Source organism: Amphiura filiformis, chromosome 7 (assembly GCF_039555335.1).
Source record: "Amphiura filiformis chromosome 7, Afil_fr2py, whole genome shotgun sequence".
NCBI classification, from domain to species: Eukaryota; Metazoa; Echinodermata; class Ophiuroidea; order Amphilepidida; family Amphiuridae; genus Amphiura; species Amphiura filiformis.
Window position 1 is genome coordinate 58,260,905 of NC_092634.1, and position 21,299 is coordinate 58,282,203.

The window sequence follows — 21,299 nt, forward strand, 5'->3', positions numbered from 1 at the left end:
TTAAAAAAATATCCATATCTTGAAAAGTATTGATGCTATGTATATAATTTTGGTATCATTTTGAAGCTTATTGTCCCGTGCTTACATTTTTATTCAAATAATGAAATGTCAAAAATGTGACTTGTTCCTGGTTTTGTCAGAATGGGTCACATATGTGGAATCGGCATGGAAAATGCTTTAAAATGAGTACAAACAAGCCTGGCATTGGTTCAGTGGTTCTTAAGATAACACTTGTTATTTTGAGAAAATATCTCAAAACTTGGATTTTTTTATGTTGAAAGCAATGGCTAATATGCAGAGTATTAATGCAGCAATTAATAGCACGAAGCGGTGATGGAAGAGGTTGGATTTTAGAATGCATGAGAAGCCTGGGAAAACATGTGAAAGTGGTCATGGATCTGCAACTATGCTCACTTACAGTACTGCAGGGAATTGGACCCAGACCACAGTAGTGAGAGGGGAGTGCTATGACCACAACCTCCTGCTCCCAAAAAACACTTAGGCCTACATACTATTACTAATAGAATAAAAATAATATTTCCTGAAGTGAGTGGGTAGTGTCATAATGAAAAGTTTTTTAACATTTAAAAGTAGTTCTTAAAAATCAGCAACACAAGAGATTGTGATTAAATTTTACAACTTTTGATCCAAATACGAATTCCGAGAGGTAGGAGTAGGAATAATAATAAAATTCCTGTGTTTGGATCAAATCATTCATTCAACAACTCTTCCTATACCGTACGTGTTATGCATGAGCGAGTAAAAAATTGTCATGCCTGGAACTTACTTTAGGGAGCAGCTAAACATTATTTAGCTTTATTTAGTTTTATTGCTGATATCAACAGAGAAATCAACTATTTACTGGTGAAGTTGAATGGCAATGACTAACGGACAGTCCTAATAAAATAATTATGTGAATAAGACGATCTTTAGCTTATTTTCGTTGTTGAAAGGGATTCAATCATGTTTCACCATTGTTCATCACCGTTTAACAACTCACGTCCGGCCCGTCTGCATGGTTTACTTTGCTCGGGCAGCACGAAGTAAACAGTTGTTAAACGGTGATGAACATGGGTGAAACATAATTGAATCCCTAAATATACCACCAACACACATGAACTTTGATGAACAAGAGATATTGTTCATCAAATATATGGAGTTGATCTAATCATGTGTCAATAAAGACAGTCACAAGTACTACATTTTAATTATAGACTTGATTGTGTTTTCTTTATTCTTGTCTGTAAAATAAGTTATATTGGACTCAAATTTGACTCGACTAACTATCAGTGATCCTCACAAAAACAAACAGTGCGGATAAAGGTGTCCCCCCAGGTGATCAAAAGCGATCGGAATGTTACAAAAGTACAGATCGTATTCGGCTTACTTCATATGAATGCCATGCAGTAAAATAATTAAACATTGTGGCAATTCATGATTGACAACTAAAAATTGGCATGTCGCTGAAATACAGCAAGATAATGCAAGATAGTAAATGTAAACCTGTATTTTAGCTAGAGTATCTCGAGCTAGTCTGCTATGGATATAAGCAATTTTTGGAACTGGCCGGTGTCTTTATTGGGCGTGTCTCAACGAGTAATGATCAGCAGTAGATAGCTACTTCATGAATACCAATATCAGCAGTAGATAGCTACTTCAATACCAATATCAGCAGTAGATGGCTACTTCATCAATACCAATATCAGCAGCAGTGTAGATAAATACTTCATCAATGCCAAAGTAGATAGCTACTTCATCAATACAAATATCAGCAGCAGATAGCTACTTCATCAATACCAATATCAGCAGTAGATAGCTACTTCATCAATACCAATATCAACAGTAGATAGCTACTTCATCAATGCCAATATCAGCAGTAGATAGCTACTTCATCAATAACAATATCAGCAGTAGATAGATACTTCATCAATATCAATATCACAGTAGATAGCTATACTTCATCAATACCAATATCAGCAGTAGATAGCTACTTTAACAATACCAAGCAGTAGATAGCTGCTTCATCAATACCATTATTATGTTTTCAGGGTTATTAGGAGTTAAGAAAACCTAATAATGATAATATTGGATGGCTTATTTCGCATGATACCATAACATATCGGATTCGTCATACAAATATCGAACTCGCCGTTTCGATATTTTTATGACTCATCCGATATGTTATGGTATCATGCTCAGCCATCCAATATTATATCAATATCAGCAGTAGATAGCTACTTTAACAATACTAATATCAGCAGTAGATAGCTACTTCATCAATACCAATATCGGCAGTAGTGTAGATAATACATCATCAATGCCAAAGTAGATAGCTACTTCATCAATACCAATATCCGCAGTAGATAAATACTTCATCAATACCAATATCAGCAGTAGATAGCTACTTCATCAAAACCAATATCAGCAGTAGATAGCTACTTCATCAATACCAATATCAGCAGTAGATAGCTACTTCATCAATACCAATATCAGCAGTAGATAGCTACTTCAATACCAATATCAGCAGTAGATAGCTACTTCAATACCAATATCAGCAGTAGATAGTCCTTCAAGAATGACTCTCGGCTTGAGAAGTTTAAAACTATTGAGGCAAAGCCTTCGGCCTCGCTACTCGGCCTTCGGCCTCGTTGTTCGGCTTTGCCGAACATGCTCGGGTCATTCTTGAAGGACTAGCAGTAGATGGCTTCTTCATCAATACCAATATCAGCAGTAGTGTAGATAAATACTTCCATCAATGCCAAAGTAGATAGCTACTTCATCAATACCAATATCAGCAGTAGATAAATACTTCATCAATACCAATATCAGCAGTAGATAGCTACTTCATCAATACCAATATCAGCAGTAGATAGCTACTTCATCAATACCAATATCAGCAGTAGATATCTACTTCATCAATACCAATATCAGCAGTAGATAGCTACTTCATCAATACCAATATCAGCAGTAGATCTACATAGTAATTTTACCAATACCAAAGTTAGGAGTAGATAACTGCTAGAAACTCCTTACACGTGTAATTCATGTAGAACTCCTACGGTTAAAAGAACATAACTTTGAGTCGATTTCAAATTAATTTTGTGAAATGATAAGTATTTCCATAATATAATACCGTGGGTCAATGCATTAAAGCCATAATGTACGATCTAATAATATGAAATTGGTTAATTTTTTTCAAAGCTGATTTTTTTTTTACACACGTCCCAACTTGCACCCAAATGGAATCGGCCAAATTTGTTGTCTTTGTAGGTCAACAGAGCAAAGTTCGATATAAAGTCATCTGCATGTACCACTGATTCAGTATGTGAAGCGGCATCTGCCAAAAGTTGCGCTAATAGTTCCAACTATATGCATACAAATTGTGCCAAATCGGTAAAATGTTAGCAATTTTATTGTAACTAAAAGTCCTGTTTTATTAACACTTGTGAATATGATCTCTACCAATTTGAAAACACAAACCAAAAAACGAGAAGAAAACTCAATTTAACATGTGGGGTATGAACGTTTGGACAGTATTTTTGTGGGACATGACAGCACATCAGACATATCGAATTGCATTCTGAATACGAAGAATGTCTTTCTGATATCAAATAATTTTGATTTGATTTTTCAAATTCGTGACATAATACACATTTTATGGTAAATGATCAAAAAATTATATTTTTGATATTTAACAGTCCTCGAAGTAAATTTTCAAAATCTAATGATATGTACTTAAAGTGTATGTAGCTGGAATGAAAAGCCGACGACGATCTATTGAAAATGTTGACCTTTCGTATTGAAGATATGTATTTTCCCCAAAAACGTTAAAAAAAATGGGGAAAAATGTATATCTTCAATATGAAAGGTCAACATTTTCAATTGATCGTCGGCTTTTCTTCCCAGCTACATACACTTTAGGTACATATCATTAGATTTAGAAAGTTTACTTCGATGACTGTTAATTATTTATCAACGATTTAAAAATATCAAATTAATAATTTGTCATAAAATTTGTATCATATCACGAATTTCACAAATTCAAAATTATTTGATATCAGAAGGACATTTACTCGTTTTCAAAATTCAATTCGATATGTCTGATGTGCTCCCATGTCACACAAAAAATACTGTCGAAACGTTCATACCAGAGCCCTTACCAACAAAATATAAGAATTAAAGATTCTACCACGGTTCATAGACTCTCACGTTTCATCTATCCTTTCATAAGGGACTGTGCAATGAGCCCTGGGGGAGGGTCAAATTGGGGGAGGGAAGTTTTTTTTGGCCAGCCGAAAGTGGGGAAGTGGGGGGGCAATTTTGACAAGCCGAGAGGAGGGGCAAACGATTTTTGGCAGACATTCATGGTGTGCCTTTTCAATAAAACACTCTAAAAAGACTAAGGAAAACCGAATGGCCTATTAAAATGCCTAAAATGTTTTGTTAGCTATACTTTGCACATTCAGATCCAAAATTTGGCATGTGCAAAAGGGGTGATTTTTTATTTTTTTTGGATGGGGGGTTTAGTTTTTTTTGGCAGGGCGTCGAGGGCATGGTGCAAGAGATCATAGTGGCAGAGCGAGGGGGGGCAAGCATTTTTGGCAAGTCGTTTCCCCTAGTCCAAAAACTGCACCACCAGGGGCATAAGTTCGTCTGTTTATTTTGCCCCCCCCCCGACCAAAAAAAAAAGTCCCGCCGTCTTCGGTACGGTAGACTGTGGTAATAAATTGCATAATATACAAATTAATCTCCTCGACAGCAGAGAGGTAGGCACCCAGCAATATGTACTCAAAACGTTTATTCAAAAACTTAAATAACATTTAAATGTCGTTTTATCGTGAATACGTTTTTTTTTTTAAACGTTATAGTAAAATATTTTGGGCAACCAGTTTTTGCAAAATATTTTTGTCAACAGTTTAATAACATTCAGTTAGAATGTTTTGCAGTGCGTTTTCAAGAATGTTGTATGAATGTTGTTTTAAAAAACGTTTTATTACCCAACATTTAAACATTTTCTGTAAAACGTTGTGTATTTTGCTAGGCTGTGCTTAGTTCACCACGTAAACTTGTATGGCTCAAAATTCGGACCGCTCGCCATTAACACAGATGGACAGATAGTATCAGTTTGTGAATGAGGACATCGTATAAGTTCCTTGTACTAGGTCATTGTGCTGGGCCATCATCATAGATCCCAAATTGCTATCATCAGAAGATAGCAGCGCAGTTCACCTGAGACATAAAATCAACTGTTATAGCGCCATCATTTTACTTGCATTTGTCATTTTGACGGCAATGATGTAGACCCTGGAAACAGGTGTTTTGCGATAAATTGGTGTCGGTGTTTTTATCACAAGCCTAAAAATGTCAGGCATTCCTTTGCTCCGTACCAAACAGATATTAATTGGGTGCATTGCAGATAATCAAATGTATTTAAAAGAGGCAAAAATAAAGAGAAATAGTGATTTTGTGACATTTTGTGTAAAACCAGGAAATTTGACTAACATTTTCTAGAAACACGTAACAGGTAGCTCGGTGGCCTTGGAAGTATACGCATCAGTGAACCGATATAGAAGCATCTCTAGGAAATGTAATGTTTTTGTCGGAGTTCTATAAAACTACCTGAAAATATTAATTCTTACGTGGCTTTTCTGCAGTTATCGGTGTTTTGTGTGATTACATGCTGTGATCAGTAGAAATTGATGGATATTTTTTTACTGAAGTAATTAAATTCTAAGAATAGCTGTCGGCTAGAAACTTCTAACTAAGGGAAAACTTTAGCATGCATGTGTAGTGTACAGTGCATCTACCTCTAATATCGTACACACGGATTAATACTAGTGTAGTGCAAGGAATTAAGCTTAGACAGTACGGTAAGTGAAATGTATGACCAGGAATGTATGCCCATTTTCGTTAGACAAATCGAAAGCAGGGATGTGGATTTGCACAGTAGAATCAGAAAGTGTGTGTGTTTGTGGGGGGGGGGGGGAGTGGCAGGGTAGGTAAGGGCTAGTACCTACTAGTATTACAAACTATTACATACATGTAGTAACTGTACATCGAATTTATGGAGCCGGTATATAAAAAGCCGGTATAAAAGCCGTAACTCACACATACGATTGGTGTAACCTATTGTGTGGTGTGTGCGAAAATGCGTACATACTTCCCACTCACTATTCAAAACGTGACATTTAGGGTGGTGCAATAAGATTTTGGCAGGCCAAAGGGGGGGAGGTCAAGCAATTTTGGCAGGTCAAAGGGGGGAGACGGCAGCGATTTTTGGCACAGATATTTTTGGCACCATTTCTATATTACGCCCTGAAAAGCTGTACTGTAGGAAAAGGTTTGGAACACACTGCACTCGCATGTATGATAAGACAATTCAAGTTTTAAATGCGGGTTCCCCAAAATCTTGCATGTGTAAAGGGAGGCAAGGAATATTTGGCATGTCAAAAGGGGGGAGGCAAAGGTTTTTTGTCAAAAGGGGGGGGGTGATTTTTTGGCACGGCCAAAGGGGGGAATCGATTTTGGCAGACCATTTTTAAAAAATGAAGGCCGAATAAACCCATTAGTTCTCATCCTCATTATTATTACTGTACTGACGCGAGTATAGTCCCACCTTCGAGTAAAGTCCCACTCCCAAATTTTCGGAAAATTTCAAAAATTGTAAAAAAAAAGTTATTTATTTTTTTCGGTTTTGGAGTATCCCTGGACCTAGAGCTAAATGCTAGGATCATTCATGGTTGATTAAAAAACAAATTGTAGGCCTATGTGTTTTGAATAAATTTGTACTTGTGTTTACTCTATTAAGGGGTACTACACCCCTCGATAAATTTGTGTCTATTTTTGCATTTTTCTCAAAAACTAATAACACAGTGGTAACAAAAGTTATGTATATTATAGGGGCAAGGAATCCAATTACTACACTGGAATTTCAGTGACCCAAGATAAGTGGTTTGTTATTTATGATAAAAAATAAGGTACCGCTAGCATGTACCTCGTTTTCTATCATTATTATACTGAACCGCTTGTCTTGAGTCACTGAAATTTCAATGTAGTAATTGGATTCCTTGCCCCAATAATATACACAATTTTTATTACCAGTGTATTATTATTTTTTGAGAAAAATGCAAACATAGTCACAAATTTACTACAGGGGTGTAGTACGCCCTTAATGCTTTCAAAATGCATTGAATTTGTATGCATTTTTAAATCATTAAATTTCCGTAAAACGGGGTGACTTTGGACGGTGGGGTGACTTTGGACACACATAGGAAAAACTATTATTTCATGTAGGCTGTTTTTCCTTTTAATATTTCTGAGAATATTTTCATATGTTCTTATGTGGTAATGTATGGACTTTACAAATGACTAAAGTTTCCCAGTATAATGTGTTATCTTATATGTTTTTCATAACTTTTTAGCTGGGCCCAAAAAATACAGGATTTTTGTGGCGGTCAAACTTTCGTTACTCAAGCCTGTTGGTTGGAAAGTGAACACAGATGAATCAAGAACCTTTTTTATTATTATTATCTTTCCACAAGACACAAAGTGCCCCGTGCTTTTATTATCATCATATATTTTCAAAATCACAAGAATCAATAAAAATCACAAATGCAGCATCAATATAAAAATGTTACATCATATAAAAGTCTACTTTACCAAATACATGTAATTTAACACTGTCTTCAACACAGCCCAGTACATACACAAAAACAAAAAGGTCAAATCTCCACTTTTTATAATGAGCAGAAAGTTTACCCTTTTTTTTAAGCAATGTAATACTCGGTTTCCTTGTTATTTTTAATATATACTTTACAAGCAATAAAAGAGGGCTTCTTATTTTGAAATTTACACAAATACATGTAATATTTTACAGACAAGCATAGATATGTAAGAAAATTGTCTTTAAAAACCCCAAACACCTTTTCAAAATTTGACATTGAAAAATTAATGTCATCTTTGTCTTGAATAACCTTTACTAAATCATCCCAAATTTGTTTTACATGAATCAAGAACCTACCTGGATAGTCACGATATCTACCCACACTTAAGAATTTGAAAGCAGGCTGTGTCCAATGTCACCCCAGGGTTTGGCTTCCTTTCCGGGGTGACTTTGGACATAAGAAACGAATACCAACAATTTTGACACTTTGTTTAAAATACACCACAGTGAGCATGCTCTACCCCAACAGCCTCCCCAGTGCTCCTACCCACCTCACAACTACTTCCACCCTCTCCATTGCTCTACTCTTCGGGTTGGGGGGAGTTTGGACATGCACTTCAATACATGGTGTCCAAAGTGACCCCAAACCCAGGGGTGATTTCGGACAAACTTTGCACCCCCAAAATTATCGGAAAATAAAATAAACTCGATTTGACTCTATGGGCATGAACTGTCCTCTATTGGTACTTACCAAACCCAACATTACGGTAATAGAGTATGACAATTGACATGAGTACAAATTTATTCAAAACACATAGGCCTACAATTTTTTTTTTCTAAATCAACCATGAATGATCCTAGCATTTAGCTCTAGGTCCAGGGAAACACCAAAACCGAATTTTTTTATTTTTTTATTCGAGTATAGTCCCACCCCCAAAAAAAAAAAATAAAATGTTCACCTCAAAACGGGGTTGGACTATACTCGAGTCAGTACGGTAATTGTATAAATAAAATTATTGCTTTAAACATTAAGTCTCGGGTGTTCAAAGCAGAAAGGAAAAGGGTGAACGCAGGGGGAGGTGTCTGAGGGGGGATGTGTAGAAGTGAGAAACTTTTGCAAAATGAAGGCCAAATTGAAGCCATTTGGTGTCACCATGGTGCTATTATTGTGTACAATTTTAGTTTGAAAAAAGCCAACAATTAGTGAAATGAAGGCCGAAATTAAAGCCATTCATGGACAAGTTCTCACTACAGTATTATTAATTAGTTGAGTTTTATTTAGCTGTGCAACATAGGCCTATTCAAAATACAGAATAATGATTAATAAGCACTTGATTACAAAGCATCAAATAATTTAACGTTCAATATACATATAAATTATTGTTTTAAACATTTAATGTCGGTGGCCAAAGCAGAAACGAAAAGGGCGAACTCAGGGGGGGGGGGGGGTTCTGAGGGGGATGTGCCCAGAAGCAAAAAGGGGGATTTGTTTATCCATACAGCACAGGGGGGTTGGACAATTTTGCAAAGTGAAGGTTCAATTGAAGCTATTATTTTTTCAGGTTCTGAAATTTAGCCTATTTATGTGACACAAATGACATTTACATGTATGTGTTTCATTAAAGTGAGGGGCAACCCCTGTCGAAAAAGTGGGGGGCCACTGAACCCCAGTCCCACGGTTCCGCCGAGTGGACTTTCAAATCGTCCCACTATTATGATCCTAAAATTAGCAGAATGATAAAATATAATGGCCATTTTGTCCACATTTCTCATGATTTACTTGTTTTTTTAATTTTAGGGTATTCGATCGAATCCCTTTACCTCTCTGGCGAATTAAGAATTGTCTTGTCAAAAGTACCTTTTTTGCTTCATTGAATGAAGCAATTTAAATCTTAAATATATGTTATCATCCAAATGGTTGCCTGGTTGTTTGTTTGTTTGTTTCCGGGCGGAAGCACATTAATTAATCTACTGTGCAGCTTCAACCAAAGATACTCAATGCAATAACAGATCAACTTCATTATTATGTTTTCAGAGTTATTAGGAGTCAAGAAAACCTAATAATGATAATATTGGATGGCTTATTTCGCATGATACCATAACATATCAGATTCGTCATACAAATATCGAACTCGCCATTGGCTCGTCCGATATTTTTATGACTCATCAGATATGTTATGGTATCATGCTCAGCCATCCAATATTATATCAAACTTGACATGGTGATAGGATATGGTAGCCTGATGTGCTGTATAATTTTGGGTCATGTTATTTGCATATAAATATTTTAATGAGCTTATTTGCATATTTTGCCTAAATTGTCATTAATCCACTCTGCAGCTTTTACATAATAACCGATCAACTTCATTATTATGTTTTCAGGGTTATTTGGAGTTAAGAAAACCTAATAATGATAATATTGGATGGCTTATTTCGCATGATACCATAACATATCGGATTCGTCATACAAATATCGAACTCGCCGTTAGCTCGTCCGATATTTTTATGACTCATCCGATATGTTATGGTATCATGCTCAGCCATCCAATATTATATCATTAATGTCTTCAGAATCTTGCATCCCAGAGGATGTTTAAAGACATTCCCACAACCCAATGGGGTTTCTGACCTTGTATGTCTGGCTTTTGTATACATGCAGTACAGTTGATCATGCCTTGCATTGGAATTGTGTGCAAATATCTGGTGTTTTCATCCTATTATTTAACATTCATAACATCGAGACTTAGGAATAAAATTAATGCAGTGGGACAATATGAATGTTTCCTGTAAGAAAATCAAATATCAGTCCTAAGTCTCAACTATTAGCTTGTTGGCTGCAGTTTTAAAATTACCATTTTGTGTGTGTGGCAATGGGGACTTTGCCTTTAAAATTGGGTTATATTGATCAAATTTCCCAATCATAGTGCATTGTAGGAATGCCTCTAAGCCTCCTCTGCTTGCATCCTATACCTTTGTACATAACCTAGCTGTCCGATAAATTTGTGTATCGGTTGCCTGGAGCCAGTCAGTTGTGAGCACACTTAAAGTCAAACGGTGCTCTGTGTGAAAGTTAATATGCATAACAACCAGTGCGCGTATCGCTCCGTGACCAATTATATATAATTAGCTCATAACATTCCCCTGTTTGAAGAGCTCTAATTTCTTTGTTTTAACATGAAAAATTACGAAACTTTCAAATTATCATGCCAACGCAATGAATTTGCAATTTGCAAAAAAAACCCCAAGTACATGTACATGTACTTTGTAGATATGGATGGACAAAAAGCGTGTTTTTCGAACTAGCAAATTTCAGTAAAAAAAATCGGGAAAAACATATTATTAAATTCCATTTTCCGGCGGTAATTCAAATAACACATTCGTCGATAAATCCGTACGAATTGGTGTAAATCGACCAGGAGGTAGACACTTTTTTGCGAAGGTGAAATGAGGTTTGAGAACAATCAGCCCATGACATTCTCCTGTTTAAAGAGCTCTAATTTCTTTATTTTAACACGAAAATTATGACTCTCTGAAATTATCATACCGAACTAGTGAACTTATATGTTGCAAAAAGAGTTTTTCTAGTTAATCTTTGTTCAATCTTCATCGAATGAAGAAAATTCCATTATGTGTACAGGGTCCAGGATGGAATTTGCTAGTTTCAATTGGTGTATTTTTATTTTTAGTAGTGTCTATGGGCTGCATATTTTAATTTGCTTGCAGTCCAACAAATATGGGCTATTCCATACCCCCCTTGTGAAAGATTTTGAAATATCTTCCACAGGTGGAGTATGAATTGCAAATGGAATTAACACATTACAGCTCCATTTGGAACTCATTCTCCCACAGTGGAAGATTCAGGTTGAATCTTTTTCAGAGGGTGCATGAAATTCAAATGGAGCTGTCTAATGTGCTCATTTCATTTTAAATTCATACTACCCCCTATGGCAGATATTTCCAAAATCTTCCACAGGGGAGTGTAGATTTTAAATGGAATAGCCAAATGTGATAATTTATAAACTGAGCTCAAAAAGAAACTTATAATTTTTCACAAGGTCATATCTTGAAATCCTGTCCATCAAATTGAACCAAAATTACACACAGGTTTACTTCAATACTCTACTCTTAACACATGTCAGTAACCAAGCAGTTATCCAACTGACACAACAGCAAAATGCACTGACATAGAACAGCTTCCTGGACCACATTCACAGCCCAGCCCTGTTTCCTTAAAAAAGTGTATGAAAAGCAGAAAGCAACACCGTTTTATCATCTGTGCAAGGATCTTGTGTGCATTCTCAAAGATTTTGTGTGCTGGGTGCCAAATGTTGGGCTGTGAAAGTGGAGGAAGTCCTGGAAGCTGTCCCATGACAGTGCATTTTGCTGTTGTGTCAGTTGGACAACTGCTTGGTTACTGACATGTGTTTTGAGTAGAGTATTAAAGTAATCCTGTGTATAATTTTGGTTCATTTTAATTGACACTATTTTAAGATATGACCTTGTGATTCACAAGTTGTAAAAAATTATAACTTTCTTTTTGAGCTCAGTTTAGAATGTTCACAGCTTAGACGTATTTACCTCTACGGGAAATTTACCTCTAAAGGAATAAAAAATTGGAACAACAAAGTTGAACAAACATGTGACATAAATATTTTTTTCCAAATTTTAATGGTTTTGTAACCATGGTTACAGTCTGTACAATTATATAAAAAAAAAGAAAATTAGAAAATACTTTAATACCTGGCCAAATGTTTTTAATTACACACAACACATTAAATGCATAGCTCTTTAAAAATGTACAGCGGAATGACCATTAGAGAGGTTTCACACCTCTTGACTACTAGGTCACTCTATAAACTGGTACATGTATCTCATGGATGGGCAATTAATTATTCACGGGGCTGTGCAGTAATAAATATTTCAAGCCAATTTCTTAATAATTCAGGACTAGTTGCACCTGAGTTGCAAGTTGTGTTATGCACATTATAATACAAATTTATGCAATAATATTAATATTGACAGCACTGTCATCTTGTTTTGTACTAGGCTATAGTACCCGGGTATAGTACTAGTAGCTTTAATATAATCGGTCTCATGTGTATTATAATTATATTTATAGTGTGTCTTGTCATGAAGGTTGGATTTCGCAGTGGCAGATTCAAATCGCATGTGCTAACCTAATCCTGTGTCTGTGTGTCATATACACACACATACATGTAGACATGCTTTGAGTTTAGAGGAGTGTGAGTGCGATTACAATCCTCCGCACTCTTTAAACATGATTATAAGGAGTGTGATTTATCACACTCCTTAATCTTTAAGCTTACATCACATTTAAGCATAATCACACTCCTCATTCACAAAATAGCACTCCTCATAAGTTTGAGGAGTGCTATTTATCACACTCCTCAATTTTTTAAAACTCAAAGCCTGTGTAGAAGGGTGATTTGTCCGTACATTGGTGACGCAACTGTGTAAACGCACTGATTCGAATCTGTTACTGCAAAATCCAACATAGCGTTACTCTCAACGTGAGACGAGACACACTACTTACAAATGTTTCTAGGCCGTATTCTCCTACAATAATCTGTTCCTAGCTTTACATTTTTTTGGGTGGGGTGGGGGTATCTTCAAAAAACGGCTGATTTTACATGATTTGTAACAAAGTGCAGCAAGCACTCCCCCTGGACACGCCACTGATCTTGAGTACCCTGAACCCAAATTTACTATATGATGGGGGTGGTGGGGGGTTCTCGGGCACCCTGATTGACAACCTGCGCTCTTTAATAGATAAACTCGTATATCTCAAATATACATGTTTGTTGAGACAACTTTATTAGTTTTTTTACAATTTTTCCATCGCTTCACTCACATTTGTTTCAGTCAAAATAAATCTACTTTTTTGCCAAAACATGGCTGATTTTCCATGCATGGCCTCATCTCAATGATTGATTTTCATCACCTGTAGGACATAATACTGCATTTGAAATGAACATTCTCTTTGTGAGTATTGACTGATTGATATCTTGCACAACGAGCACAAATTATAGTAACAATATAAATGTAGGCTTCCTAGTGATGATATCTTGCAAAAAGATAAGTTGTTAAATATTAGGGTTATTAATTACAGCGTATGCATACACACTGCTAACAATTTGTGCCGCTCTAAGCGAAACCAAGACAGGCAAGATCAAATGTGATAAATGTGTTTGTCTTAGGATGGTAATCTTGCCTTATTGTCATGAGTCTACTTCCCATTCCAGAAAAATACAGCACTAATTTTTTTTGGGATTAAAAAACACATCAAGTTCTGCCAAATGAAACATATCCTAATCATTTATATAGTTCTGTACTAACTGGAGATAAAAGAAAAGGTTCACTATTTTACTAATTTCTTGAAAATAGAGCCAAAAACATGCATTTTCAGCATGTTTTCTGACAAGTAACAAAAATCAAAAACTTGGAACAAGTATTTTAATACTGAAGATTTTAAATGCTTAAAAGCATTTAAAATCTTCAGTATACGCCTATATACATGTATGGCAACATTTAGCGCTAGTTTTCACTCTTGTGTGTTTCCTTAAATACTAGTAAATGATTGGTTTTGAATGAAACATGTTTTCTAAAACATTAGAATGCATAATTACATGTATATTGAAATTAGACTTTGTACAAACCTTTAGACTTGATTGTCACAGCACGTGAAAAGCACCATAAAATGCATATTTTTGGCCCTTAATCAATTCATAAATTTGGCCAAATAGTGAAATTGAACTTTTATTGCCAGTTAGTACTAAATGAATAATTAGGATTAATTTAAGCCATGCTTCCTTTGGCAGGAATTGATAATATTTTCTAATCTTAAAAAGTTAGTGCTGTATTTTTCTGGAATGGGAAGTAGTATGAAAAGCTCTTCTGTAATACAGACATCGTAATATAATTTCTTGTTCAAAATGTTTGGAATTAAAAATTTGAAAACATACTACATGATCACAGGAATATCCACATGGTGCATGTTTAGATTAGGTGCTGAGCAAGAATTGGGGACGCACCATTAGATTATCAGGGTGGGGGTAGGAAGTTTTTGAAAAAAAAACTTCACCCACTACATGAGCAAAAAAACAAAACTTTCCCCACCAACACTAAAAAAAAAAAAAAAACTTCCCCCACCTAACTGTGTATAAATGCATAAAATTTATTTAAAAACTTGCCGCTAAACAAAAACTTTGCCGTCTTTGGCGTGAAATTTTTTTTTTCCCCGACCCCAACTTCCTACCCCCCCTTAGTATCTAAAGGTGCGTCCCTTATGAGCCCTGGGGAGGGTAAAATTGAGGGGGGGGAGAATTTTTTTGGCAAGCTGAAGGTGGAAGCAAGCATGCACATTTTTGCAAGGCGACAGGGGGGTGCAATTTTTGGCACATATTCTTGGAGTCGCCTTTTAAATAAAATGCCCTAAAAAGGCTTAGGCAAACAGTATGAAAACGCTTAGCAAATTTTCTTGCTTGCTGCGCTTGCAAAAGGTTTATAAATTTGGATCCCAAACATTTGGCATCTACAAAGGTTGGGGGGTAATGATTGTTTGGCAGGCTGAGGGGGGAGGGCAAGCCATTTTTGGCAGGCCGAGAAGGGGGAGCAAGCATTTTTTGCATGCTGTTTGGAAATTTTACGCTCCCAGGCTCTCCTGTAAACTGGATATAGGAGCATCTACTGCTAGCTATACATATGTGCACACCAAGCATGGCCAGGCAATTCCAAGATTCTCCTGGTTTTATCTTTCATTTTTGTTTTCACCGTAGCCATTAGCCTGTCCATGACACAAGCCTTCTTTAGTATCACCCAACTTGTTGCATATATGATATCTCATTACAGTAAGGCCCTTCACAATTAATTCTTAGTTTCCTGTTTCAAGTTTGAAAATAAAGGACGAGGCGACTTTTAATTATTAATTATTAATTATCTATTAATTATTAATTATCTATTACTTTCTTTATTTTGAAAATGTGGTCGTGACTATTATCAACAGTCCATTTGGTCATTTTGACTAAGACTACGGATTTAATTATTTTACCTTTATAATTGATTTTTTACATTAACATTAGTAGGGGACCCTACAATGTTCTTGTTTTATATTCATAATCAAAGTTGAGATGATCAAAAACAGATATTAGCAAATAAAAGTAATTAAAAAGTCAATTAAAAGATGAAAATACCTAAATAAAAATAAAATAATTAAATATTTTTCCATTCTTGATTTTGGACGCGCGAGGGAAACAGGAAACTAAGGATCAATTGTAATTGGCCTAAAAGTAGTTAATTAAATCTGTTGAAGAGTCTTATAGCCAAGCCATCAGCATTGAGAGCCCACATTTGTTGAGAGTGTACACATAATACTGCCACTGGTAGTGCATTAACATTGACTACTCAGCACCAGAAGTGGGTAAGTGCAATAGCTGCCCTGTGAACATTTGGCAATGTACACACAGTATATTGTACTCATCTACACATGGCAGCTATTGTACCTTCCCATTTCTGGCACTGAGCAGTCGAGCCATGATCTCATTCCTAAAGGCATAGCTCAATGACTCCCATTAAACAAGCAAAGCTCAAATTGTGTGTCCTAGAGATTGTCATGTTTGAAATCCTAGTGGTAGCCTTTTAAATAATTCACTTTTTGAGAATGGAATTGTGTCACCAACATTATCGAGGGTTTAGGGCAAGAAAGCCCCATCTGCAATAGCTGCCAGGTGTCATATTTTTAGATGTGTATACTATAGAATGCAGAAATTGTCCAAATGTTGTTGGGGCAGCTATTGCAGATATGGCCTTCCAGTCCTAAACCCTCATTATGTAGAATGGTAATGGAGAAGGGTGAATGGCCGATCAACAGAGCAGGAGAGGTACATTTAGAATTTAGTTTCAGTAACAGAGAATAAAAGGATTAATACGAGGAATGTACAACAATCTTCTATACCCTACTTCACAGGTAGAGTAGAGGTGGCCCCCTAAAAAAGGAATCCCCTAATTGTCTGCCAGATTTCTCTTAAGGCAGGTGTTTTCCCATGGTGACAGATGAAGTTATGTAGCTACATTTGTCTTAAAAGGGTATTTCGTGATCCACAGCATCATCCCCACCCACTTTTCTCAAAAACAGTTGAGATTTTTATTTCACTGGAAACCTCTGGCTATATAATGTTTATGTACAAAAAGTTTCTTGCAGATTAATTCGTTTAGCAAAGATATCGTGAAATTTGAATTTCGTTCTGGTATACCAGAACGAAATTGAAGAACGGAGTAGTGTTATACACATAATCATGTATAACTCGTAAAAGCAAAATCAGAATCAACTGAAATTTTTGGAATGAGTTTTTTTCGTGGATATCTACTGAAAAAATGTCATAAAAAGAGGATGCTAGGATCGCGAAATTCTCATTTAAGTGTGGCCAAAATTAATGTTGCAGCAGTGAGAAAATGTTTGGACAAAGAGCGAAGCCCTAACCAAAGCTTATTTGTGTGACAAATTACAGCAAAGAACTGAAATCACACAGAGAATGGAAAATGCAGTATTTGTCACTATGGAAAAACATGCATGCTGTAAAAGTAGACACCCCCTTTTTTGTCTTGGATGCAAGTGCATAGCAAGACACATGATGAGTGGTCCCTAGGTATCGGGCATTCTCAGCTAGTTAGATCAGATGAAAGGGCAACAATTTAAATAAATAAATAAATTTCGGTATTTATATAGCGCCTTACCACAGATCACGGAGTGTTCAAAGCGCTGTAATTTCGCTGCCATGGTGAATCATCACAATCAGATCGCATCAACTAGGCATTGTGCAGCCAGAATAGCGCAAACCTATCCGCACTTAGATTGTAACATCCACCATTTATCTGTGCAGCTCCCCAAATTCCATTGGGTGAAGGAAGTTTTTGATAACCAAACAACTAATCACCGATTTTTTGAAAGCAGGAGGAAACCGGAGATCCCGGAGAAAACCTGCGAGAGCGAGCATGGAATCGGGATAAACCAAGTGCACATGAGTCCTTGGGCGCGCCGGCTTGAACCCGGGACCGCAGTGGTGCAAAGCGAGGGAACTACCGCTGCGCTAACTCGCCCTCCCTCCCTAAATTTAGTTAAATTTAGTGTTATATTATTTGAGCATTCAGTTTCAAATACCCCAAATAACTTGTTTGAATACAGTGTTGTCAAAAAGGTTCAATACAAAGATATGATCAATTGCCACACTACGCTTGTGTGCAAATTAAGTAAAAAATCAGGTCATGCAGCGGATGACCCGGTCATGAAATCTGGTCATCCGCTAAAATTTTTGGTCATCCGTACATATATTTAAAATTAAGAATTTTATTTTTTTAGTTAAAGTAGAACTTTAAATGAGCCTAGCAACAGGGTTCGCAGGTTTTTGCCGCAGGTGGAAAAAACCGCGGTTTTATCCGCGGTTTTAACCAATTGGCAAAAACAGTTTTTGCCGGCAAAAACTAAAAAAGTGATTTATAGTTCAATTTTTTCATCTCAAAACAAATTATTAAGTTACAAAAATAAGTTCCCAAGTGTAACAAGGCCAGATTTTGTAATTATAAGCAATATATTAAGAAATTAAAGGCATGCATTTTCATTGCTCAAGTGCATTTAATCGAAATGTGGCATGTATCAAATTCAAAACTTTTTCATTTTAAGGACTTGATGAGACAAAAAATATGTTGAATGATTCGTTGACAGATGTGTGTTACTATTTATGAGCTTTCTGTGTCACTTTTTAATATTTGAGGGACTATGTGTGATTTTTTGCCAGTTTTTGCCATTTTTGCCGGTTTAAACCGTTGCCAGGTTTTTGCCACTTAGCCAGCAAAAACAGGTTTTTGCTGGCAAAAACCGAACCCTGCCTAGCAATCAGCTCTAAGTCAAGTAACACTGCAAAAGCGAAAATATTTTATGATGAAATAAAACAACAACAAAAAACACATAGCTAATAAAGTGCTTGCCCAGTTGGGCATAAAAGTAATGATTTACAAACTTTTGTCAGGATTCAGGTGCCTTATGGTGTAGGGGCATCGAGGGGGAAAGAGCATTTAGGATCATGTATTTGGGTTTCACACTTTTGACAAAAAATGTGAAAAAGGGGGATTTCTGCAAAAGTAAACAGAAATTACTTTTTTGCGTTTCTACCTCTATAATTTAATTTCAAGAATATTGAATATTATAAACCTGTTATATAGGGGTCATATTTCGGTTCGCACTTGTTATAGGGGGTCAAATTCGGATTAAAATTGCACTAAATCCTTGTTTAGGGGGCATTTTTGGTGAAAGCACCAAAATATAAAGTATATATAATTTTGAAAACACTTAGTCTATTTGGCAAAACCTGCATTGGTAACTAAACACTGTGTAAAACATGATTGTAATTTGAAATGTCAGTGGCCGGGCCTTATTTGAATTCCCTACCAAACAATAATGCCTACAACAATGTTAATCTGCTTATTCCATTCTTCCCAGGATCTGTGTTCCATCTCAGTAGGTCACATGCCAGTATTAAAATCAAGCTTTAATCTATCTCAGACACATTTGGTAAATAAAAATTCCTTTAAAAAAGAATGGGGCACCCAATGGGAGCTATGATATGATGTGCTAAAATCCGTGGGGGGGGGTAGGGGGACAGGGCACTCCCACTTTGGACGTGACGCATATGTAGGGCTATTAAGACCCCCTTTTCACCATCGCTGTCACCCAAAGACCCCATTACCATTCTGGCTGTTTTTGCCAGAAAAGTGGCAAAAACTGGCAAAAACCTGTTTTTGCCTGGTTTAAACCGGCAAAAATGGCAAAAACTCACATATAGTCAGTCAAGTATTAAAAAGTAACACAGAAAGCTCATAAACAGTAACACATAACATTTAATGAATCATTTGACATATTTTTTGTCTCATCAAATCCTTAAATGAAAACGTTTTGGATTTTGATATGACACATATGCACTAAGTGCACTAGTGAACAATACATATAATTTCTTTAAATGTTACTTATAATTACCAAATCTTGCCGTATTAAATCTAGGAAATTATTTTTGTGACTTAATAATTTGTTTTGAGATGAAAAAAGTGAAACATTGATCAGTTTTTTAGTTTTTGCCATTTTTGCCGGCAAAAACTGGCAAAAACTGTTTTTGCCAAGTGGAAAAAAACGCGGTTTAAACCACGGTTTTTTCCACCTGCGGCAAAAACCTGCAAACCCTGCCCATTACAAGCACATGCTCTGTCACCCAAAGACCCAGATCTGTCACCCAAAGACCTAGACCCTAATATTTCCATCTGAACAGCAACGAGTCATCTATCACTGATTTTCAAGGCTTCTTTTGGCTCTCACCCAAAGATCCCATTAAAAAAGTCATATTGTCACCCAATGCCCCCCTAATTTAGATCCAAATGGTCCCTCTCTCACCCAATGACCCCATATTTTGTACACTGATTTTTACTCTCACAGAATGCCAAAAATCATGCTCTCAGGCTTGCAATGACCTCATTATTTTTGATATTTTGCTCTCACCGGATGCCACTTACTGGCCAGCCCTCGGGCCAGCCCACACCTATATCCATTTCATATTGAAGTGCCACCCCCGGGGCTGAAATGTAACTGTGTGGATACATTTTTTTCCTTTAAAACAATAATGTAACATTAGCATAGTAAGCAAAGAAAGATTAGGAAAAGTAAAGCATACTTATTGCAGTGAGAGAGGTGTAAAATCGTACTGCATGGGATGGAAGAGGGTTGGTTTCAAATAAAAAGGGATAAAAATCTTACCATTTCGGTTACTATTGTTAGGAAATCATGTTTTGGAGGGTTGTTGGAGCAGAATTATTTTATTTAGAATATATATAGGTTTGCATCTTATGGATTGTTTTCCATATTATGATATTACTGTCGGCTGTAATACAATATTGCATGCCTGGTTATTGATTTAACGGAAAGTCGCAGCGGATATTTTAAGAGCATTCGAACTTGTTTTGTGGATAATTTTGTAATTCAAACAAAGATGACAAGCCTATACGCACAGGATTTTAAGGATTCTTGTAAAGGTAAATGTTCAATGTAAAAAGGTCAATTGCAACTACCGCGCTAGATTTTCCAGGGATAAGAGACCATCCCTGTTTTGTTTTTGTCTTTTAAATAAGAAACCATGTTTATCGATGAAGTTCTTGGTTCCTTGTTCGACAAAGCAGCTTTTTGGATCAATGTTGCATCAAATCATGTCACTCTTCACCTGGATCATAGGCCTACTCTGCGATCATAATAGCGCCATCTTTTCAAAAGCGTTTTTAAAATACATAAAGGTATTTTTATTAATTTCGTATTTCAAGCGTTAATTCCCGCTATATATAGAACTACTTAACTTGCATTCAATGCATATTAGTAAACAGTCATAAAATCAAAATCAAAACCAAGCAAGTTGTGTTTTTATTTCTAAGCTGGGCATACTTTTAAGCAAAGTAAATCTAGCAAGACCGAAATTAGAAGCTTTTTACAAAGTCATGCCAAATATAAGGGGCCCCGCCGTAGCTGGCGCCCCTAATTGCTATACTTTTTTTTAAGAATATGAGCTATGCGATATGCGGTATTTAGCCACAA

At 36.2% G+C, this 21,299-nt stretch overlaps 1 protein-coding gene across 4 annotated transcripts in view; it reads left to right on the forward strand.

Annotated features, from left to right (window-relative positions):
- Positions 1-5,529: 5,529 nt before the first annotated feature.
- The window catches only part of LOC140157401 (uncharacterized), a 289,061-nt gene continuing 273,291 nt past the window's right edge, over positions 5,530-21,299 (forward strand). For all 4 annotated transcript variants that reach the window (XM_072180584.1, XM_072180585.1, XM_072180583.1 and 1 more), the window contains exon 1: positions 5,530-5,870. The gene's annotated coding sequence lies outside the window, so the exon portion shown is untranslated. The remainder of the gene's footprint in view (positions 5,871-21,299) is intronic.